This window comes from Nematolebias whitei, chromosome 1 (assembly GCF_014905685.2).
Source record: "Nematolebias whitei isolate Nwh7 chromosome 1, NemWhi1, whole genome shotgun sequence".
Classification (NCBI taxonomy): domain Eukaryota; kingdom Metazoa; phylum Chordata; class Actinopteri; order Cyprinodontiformes; family Rivulidae; genus Nematolebias; species Nematolebias whitei.
Genome location: NC_056498.1, coordinates 26,230,319 through 26,238,422, shown reverse-complemented (window position 1 = coordinate 26,238,422; position 8,104 = coordinate 26,230,319).

Below are 8,104 nucleotides of genomic sequence, written 5' to 3'. Positions count from 1 at the left end.
CCTCAGACTGAGGAAGTCTCTCGGATGAGAGACGAAACGTTTCTACATTTTTTTTCTTGATTTGCTTTGTTTGTTTTGAGTTTTTTTTTTAATGTCCAGAGGACCAGATTTAACTTTTTTAGATTTTTCTACCTGGATTATTGAGCATGCATCAGGATATTTTGAGCTACATGTGTCCAGTTTCACTACTTTTGTCTGTCTAAACAGATCTCACTTGTAAATGAGTCTTCTAGGCTCAATGTAACTTATCTGTCTAAATAAAGGTTGAATGAATGAATGAATGAATATCAAATCATATTACCACAAGATATTTTTGTTGAATATGAACAGACACTTTTCCAAATCATAAAAAGATTATTCTTATTTGGCACTACAGTAATCCTTGGCTTCTTCGTGGTTCGTTTATCGCGGACTCACTTTAACACGATTTTTCAAAATAAGATTGGAATTACACACAATTGGCTGATTGATGGATGAGCCGCATGATTGGCATGGAATTTTTTGTTTAAAATAAATCATTTAAAATGATTTAGCACCTGCTGCTCCTTTGTGCAGCCCAGAACTGCTGAAAAAAGCTTTTTCCTGCGCTTTTGTGCAGCCCTTACTGCAGGATAAACTTCCTGCTGCAGCTGATTAGCAGTTTACCGTGGAGAAGTGGGCGTGGTCAAGAGCACTTGCAGGTGGCAAAGAAGGGTGCCCATTGTTTTATCGTCCAATCAGATGTGGCCCTCCAAATATGCCTTCAGAATTTGTCTGCAGAGATACCTACTTGAGCAGACGAGGCACAGAGCTGAAATCATGACATTCTGTGTTGTTTTAGAGCGTTTAGAGTTTTGAAACATTTTTTTAAATATTGAAAGAGTGTGGGAAGGGTTTAAAACGCCTTAAAAAAAATATATATATATATAAATAATAAAATATACTACTACTTACTACTTGTACAACTATTCCTACTTCGCAGTTTTTCCACTTATCGCATGTCTTCAGGGTACGGATACCCCGCGATAAACCAGGGACTACTGTAGTTGATTTAGCAGTACAACACCAGGTTAACCAACAGTGTAAACGTAATTAGTCTATGTGGAATACAATCAGACTGAAAATGCACTTGACTGCCTAACAGAGCTGGAGGGAAACTAAGGTCTGAACTGTGGGCCTGTCTGCATTCAGAATGAAGAAACCTCATGACCAAAAGCCCCAGAGAAGATGGCTAGAAGAGTGTGTCTGAGAATGTGGAGGATTTTTATCTCCCTTCATACGAGTAACACTGAATACTTCTTGTTTTATTTCTTAAACTATGTGGAAGTCATTGTTTAAAGCAAACCACTGTAAGTGGACAAGCAGCTTCTGGGCCTAAATCGGTCACAATTGAAATTTTTGCGGTGAAGAATCTCAAATACTGTAAATCCCTGAAATAATGCAAAAAGGCAAATGTTGTGTGATACAAGAACACTACAGGTGCCTTCCCTCAGTCTGACAACATATTCTATGTTTTTCCATTTGCTGCGGTCATGACTGAGATGTTTGTGCTGAGGAGAAATCAATTTGGATCCATGAATACTAGAGCGAGAGAAAAAAAAACAAAAGCTTCACACCATCTGTTCTTGGAAATTCAAATAAGCTGGGGAATACAATTCCATTGCAAAATGCTCATGTGCTTGGAAAGACGACCGCAGACTTTTCAGCAATTAAACAAATTAATCCTCACAATGGAATTTTGCGATAAGCACATTAACAAATCACAAGATAAACATCATTTAACTCGTATGACATAGAAGAATTAATAATGGGTGTTTGTGGCTCACAACATCTGAACTAGTTTAACTACACTGGATAGAAAGTCTCAACTGGAAGTGTGTGACAATACTAAATATGTCAACCATAAACAAAGAAAACCAACACGCCTGATCTGTAAATCAATCTCCATACTGTAGATGTGGCACAATCAATGACCAGAAGAGGGCAGTAAAGTTATGTATAAAAAAATCCAATAATAGAAGGAGGCAGAGTGTGTTTACAGCAGGTCAGGGTGGGGTTTTAGCTTCACTACTCATGATGATGATTTAAGATAAAACATAATGTTAAGACACTTGGAGGATTCTAATCTAAAAGAAAAAACTAAATATTTTAGGGCACCCATGATACATTCAAATGTTTCCCAAAAATAAAATACAAGATAACGCCTTAAATGTTTATAGATGCCAGTTTTACATAACAAAGACATGAGATTTTACAGCTGAAAGTATTAAAAGTTTGCTGAATGTTTTTTTTTCTGAACTGACTAAGAGTAGGTGTGGTGAAATCTTGCCCTCAGGTATTACATAACACCACATTCATCTATCAGCTGAATACAGCGTTACCTTTTACGAGGTATACGCCCATCACAGCTGAGACTGAGGGCAGTCTTTCAAAGGGCTAACAGAGAGACAGACAGCCCTGCGTACCATGCTAAAACCTTCATGACTTTGGATATTTGGAGGAACTTGGAGAATTCGGCATAAGCATTTAAAGACGGACAACTTCATTTGTTCCGCAAGTGAATTTTACAGGATTTAGTGCCAACTTGAGGTGGACTGACACGCTGATGAATGGCAGGAGTTTAACCTCTCAAATGGAGACCTCCACTAATATCGGGACACTGTCTACTTAGAACATGCCCAAGCATCTTAAATCTGCTCCTTTCCAATACCAAAGCACTTCAGGTGATTTACATACCAATAATTTAAACAGCCGAGGTGCTGTGACTGAGCCTCAGCAATAAAGTACAGAGATCTACTGCCAGGACTGCTGTTACCACTAGATTGCTTTTTAACAGTCATTAGTCTTGCAGAAGCCTCTTGAAAGCACATCAGTTATTTTGGTCAGTCCTTTGCTCTGCTTCTCAAGTTTCTTACTGATGTATGAAAACGAGGGAGGATATTGGCAGGCACTGTAAATAGCAGCGGTAAGGGTAATTCAGTGGGAGCTGGTGGTGTCATAGATCATGGCAGTCAGCAGCAGTAATTAGTGAGGAACATTGTAGTCTTGCTTGAGGATGTGGCAGAGAAACAGCTGGTTCTGAGGGGTGCACAAGCCTCAGCCAATTAAGATACCAGACAGGAGAAGACGATGATAGGAATGGAGGTTAAGAGCAGGCTCATCGTTTATGAAGAAATGCAGCACTTGAAAAACAAAGTTTTGTGACCGTCTGCGACAAAATGGAAAACAACACTGGAAGCCACGAGTCCAATCTAAAAAAGCATTTCTGCAAAGTATGTGGCAAATATTTTCATCAAATAGGTGTCTTAAACATTTTGGATTCTGCTTAAAGAAGAGGATGCTTTTGCTTATTTCATCTCTATTAACCATCTAAGGCATTTTTACTGGCTCATCTTGACAGCAAAACAAGTAATTAGTAATACAAGTTGTAACATCTAAACATGCCAATGACAGAATATTTAAGATTTAATTAGTAATTATTGTCAAAATTAAGAGGAAATGTTGGCTAAATTTATTTTGAGTGTAGTATATTGTTAGGCCACCGGATGGCAGTATAAGACTGTTTAAACCAAAGGATGGATAGTGAGGGAGCGAGCGAGCAGCTCGTCTCTTTAAGAAAAATGGGGGGGGGGGGGGGGGGCTCGACTAGCTGCTTTTAGCGGAGAGAAGAAAAGAAGAAACAATAAAGCCAATAAATGAAAATGAGGTCTATCATTTTCATTGATCATACGATTAATTGATTTATTGTTTATTGTGACAGGCCTAGACAAGAGAGCCACAGATGTGTCCGCTAATGAATTCCTTTTGATTCCCTTTCCAACAGTTGATAGACGAGGGATGCTTGGTTTGTTTGGTACTATAATGTTTGGTACGATTGTAAATCCTTATCAAGCAGAAACAATACTGATGAAGTCTGTTGCTAACAAGGCACTAGTTGGACTTCTATTTACTTTACTGTTTGCATAAAGGTGGAACAGCTACAACCAATGTCATATTGTCCCCAATGAGAGACATGCAATTTCATAGAGTTTATTTGTGACTTTGAATTAAAGGTCAAATAGGGATGGGGTTAACATTTGGTAATGTGCTTTGGCCCAAGTAATATGCAATTGAATGAAGGCAGAAAGGTGGTGTTTATTATTGTATTTATTTTATTTAATTGTTAAGAAACCGTATTAATATTCAACCTTTCTTCCAAAGCTTACAAAATACTGATATTTTTTGACATATGCAAATAAAAATGTTGTGTCTAAAGAGACATCAAAACAATGATTTAAAAAAAAATAATTTTTGCCTGCAGCAAACTACCCTATTATCTATAAACAAAATTAGATGGATGGAAGAGTAATGACATCACAGGTTTTTGTTTGGAAAGAATTTAAAACATGTTTCATTTGTGTAAGAATTAAAAACCTTGTGTTTTCTTTTAGGCTTTAGACTGTTTATAATACGTGATGAAAAAGACATATCCAATACTCTAATGCCAAAAGAACTTAACAAATGTTAGCAAATATGAGATCTAGCTTTTCAAAACTATTATCTGACAAATTGTACATTCCAAAACAGAAATACATGTTTGCAAATTAAAACATCTCACAAATCCTGATAGTAATGGTTTAAAATGCACCAGTTGTTACCCGACACCAAACATCATCTTACCGTTCCTGCAAATGAGGTTTTTTTGTGTTTTTTTTGTCAAAGAACAAATATTCTTCTCAACTTTTGCTCAAAGTTTCAAAGCTCACCGTCTTGTTGATTTTTCTTCCTTATTAAAGACCATTAAAGCCTTCCTAGTGCATGCCCTCACATATCAGTTCCCAAAGCAGCCAGCTAAAGCCCACAGTCACCATCAAAGGAGGGATTGGAAGACTGGAATGGAAAATCTAGGCTTTGGACAGAGATGTTTTTAAAAAGTCCCATGTCTGGATTATACTGACTCATTTGGAGCAAAACAGGTATCAGTCACCATGTGCAGATTTGGTGAAAACTGTTCTTTTCAATAAAACTTTAGACTTCCCTGCTATATGTTGTAATGTACGGTAAGTGTTGCGTATACGTGGAGCTATTTGGAGCGATTCACCTCAGTCTGTGGGCAGATGGGAGTTGGGCACTGATGTGGCAAGACTTTAAGGGAGATGGTGGCATATTCGTCATCGCAAGGCATTCGTGAACAATAAAATAAATACGAAATGAGTTCCGGAGTCACTTTCTTCTCATTACAGTCATAGCTGAGGTCTGTGCATGTGTATGGAAAATGTCACATTCCCTTTGTGCCGTGTCACATGCGGAGCTCTGAAAGTTTTGACTGACACCAACTTTTCACAAAGTTACTGACAGCGTGTTAGTCTGAGCTCACAGTGAATCAACTTTCTCTCATCAGCGTGTGCAAGAGTTTCCCCCCTAAAGGAAATTAATTCAGCGGAGCTTCTCAATATAGAAGGGCATTGATCTGTTCCTGCAGCGCGCGTCTGTGGTTTGATGAAAACGCTCATGAAAATCCAAACAAACGAAAATGCATAGTTTCTCAGGAATAATAACACTGTTTTTTTTTTTTCTTTCTTTCTTGAAAAAGCAACTTGTTAAATTTCAGAGCAAAGGCACAAAAGAGGTGTAAATTAGTCGAGCACAAGTATTTTAATGAGACAAAATGTACGTCTATGATGCTTATGTAAATTTAAGGTTGCTAATTGGAACAATCTAATCTGCAGTAATCTTTTAAATGTGGTGTGAATCATCTAAAATGAGTTTTTGCGGAAAAGCTATGGAATGCTAATTCTTAACTTATAGATTTAAACCTTATAGATTTTATCAACTTTAATTAGGAGAAATAGTTTAATTCTGACCAGATGACAAACTGATGGCTAATCAGAGAAGGATCAAGACCAAAGTGGGATTTTGTTTTGATAAGAGGTTGTTCCTCCCACTCCCACAGAAACTGATCCCGATCAGTTTCAGTCATTATAGATTCATTTTGAAAGGTAAGTAAGTAAACTTTATTTATATTGAACCTTTCATAGATAAAATCACAAAGTGCTTTACAGGAATACAGAATACAGGTTTAAAATAAAATAAAAACAGCAAGAACAGCCGATAAAACAGTAAGAATTAATTAAAAGCTTGTCTGAATAAAAATGTAGCTGCTTTTTAAAGGAATTAACGGAGACGCCACACGAAGAGACAGGGGCAGAGCATTCCACAGCCTGGGGGATACGGCCTGATAGGATAGGTCACCCAGAGTTTTAAACCGGGTTTTAGGGACCTTAAGGAGGTTCAGTGCTGAAGACCAAAGGGTGCGGGCTGGAGAACAAGGGTGTATTCACACCAGCCCTGTTTAGTTCGCTTTAATTGAACTCTAGTCCGTTTGCCTAGAAAGTCTGGTTTGTTTGGGGAGGTGTGAATGCACAATCGAACTTTTATGCGGACCAAAAAAGCGAACTCTGGTCTGCCTAAAAACCTAGGTCTCGGTCCGGTTGAAGTGAACTCTAGCACGGTTCGAATGCAGTGTGAATGCAATCGGACTGGAGACTGCTCCAAAAGCAGGAAGTGGAGTACAGCGCAGGGCAAACAAACGAGCATTTCTCTTGCCTCATACGAAGCTGTCAGCCGCCTTGTGTGAAAAACAACATTCTCCATGGTCTTTTGCCTCATCTTCCGTTCATTCTGAGTCCATTGTTGAAAAATGACAAAACAGAAATCCTAAAGCCGCAAAAATTTGACGCCACTCTTTTTTTAAAATTTTTATTTCCTGAAGAAGTGTCTTCTTCAGAGGTTTTTGTGTCAGTTCCTTCAGTAGTTCTTGGTGCAGCGCCACCACAGGTGAGAGTGGGGAACATGTTGGCTCGACTGACTCAGTGCAGTGCAAATGGAAACTCACCAGATGAAAATGTAAACAAATGTTCTGAATTTTGGGCCCCAGTCGAACTGAGTCTACCGGACTATCAGGTGTGAAAACACCCTGATGGATCAACATTTCTGTGATGTATTGAGGGTCCTGTTCATTTAAAGCTCAAAAAGTCAAGTCCAAAATTTTAAAATAAATTCTAAATTCAACAGGTAGCCAATGAAAAGAAGATAAAACTGTTGTAAAGTGTGACCTTCTATTAGTTCCTGTAAAAAGCCTCACAGCAGCGTTCTGGACCAACAGGAGATGAGAAACAGCAGATTTGTTAAAACACGTAAAAAGGGAATTACAATCTAAACAAGAAGAGAAAAAACATGAATAATCACCTCCAGGTCAGATTTGGATAACATTGCCCTCAATTTAGAAACATTTCTCAAATGATAAAAGCTACTTTTTACCAGAAGTCTTGAATGTTTTTCCAAAGACATTGACTGGTCGAACAGAACACCAAGGTTTCTGATGTTCAGCTGAGACGAGAAACCCAGAGAACCAAGGTGTTGCTTGCTCCAAAGAACTTTCTGTTCAGGAGCAATGATCAGGATTTCAGTCTTGCTAGAATTTAACTGAAGGCAGTTGTTAGCGCTAGCCATGCCTCGATATGCGAAACACAACTTGTGTAATTCTAAATCATAGAAGGAACAGTACAGTTGAATATCATCAGCATAGGATGTCATAGCAAAGGATTGCAAAATGGAAACCATGGCTACAGGTGAGCTACGACTTCACTGCAGAATATGTGCTCACTTCTCTACACTGATATGTCGAATCTGTGAAAATGAAGGAACAATCTGAGCAAACATTTAGGTACCTGTTCCATCAGAAAGTTTTTCAGTGGTAAGATATGTTGTAAGTAGAATATAATTCACCACAGGGCTTCATACCAACCACAAAAAACGGGCAATGTAGTCTTAAATGATAAAGATGTAGCTGCCAAGCCTGTCACATCAGGTTAAAAGCCTCACCTAAAAGATCCGAAGTATCCTTTTAAAACTTTTGAAGAAATAATAATTCGACAAAACACATCCTCAACACCCCCCCCCCCCCAGTGCTTCCATCTTTAAGACTTGCAGATACGTGGAGGTGTCTGAAGGAAATGTACCTGCTTTAGTACTTCGTTATGTCTCATAGCCAAATGTATTTCATTTGTTATGCAAGCAAAGGTGACAAAGGTTGAAATGTTCCTGCTAATTTAATGCCTATTGAGACAGAAAATTGGATCTTCTT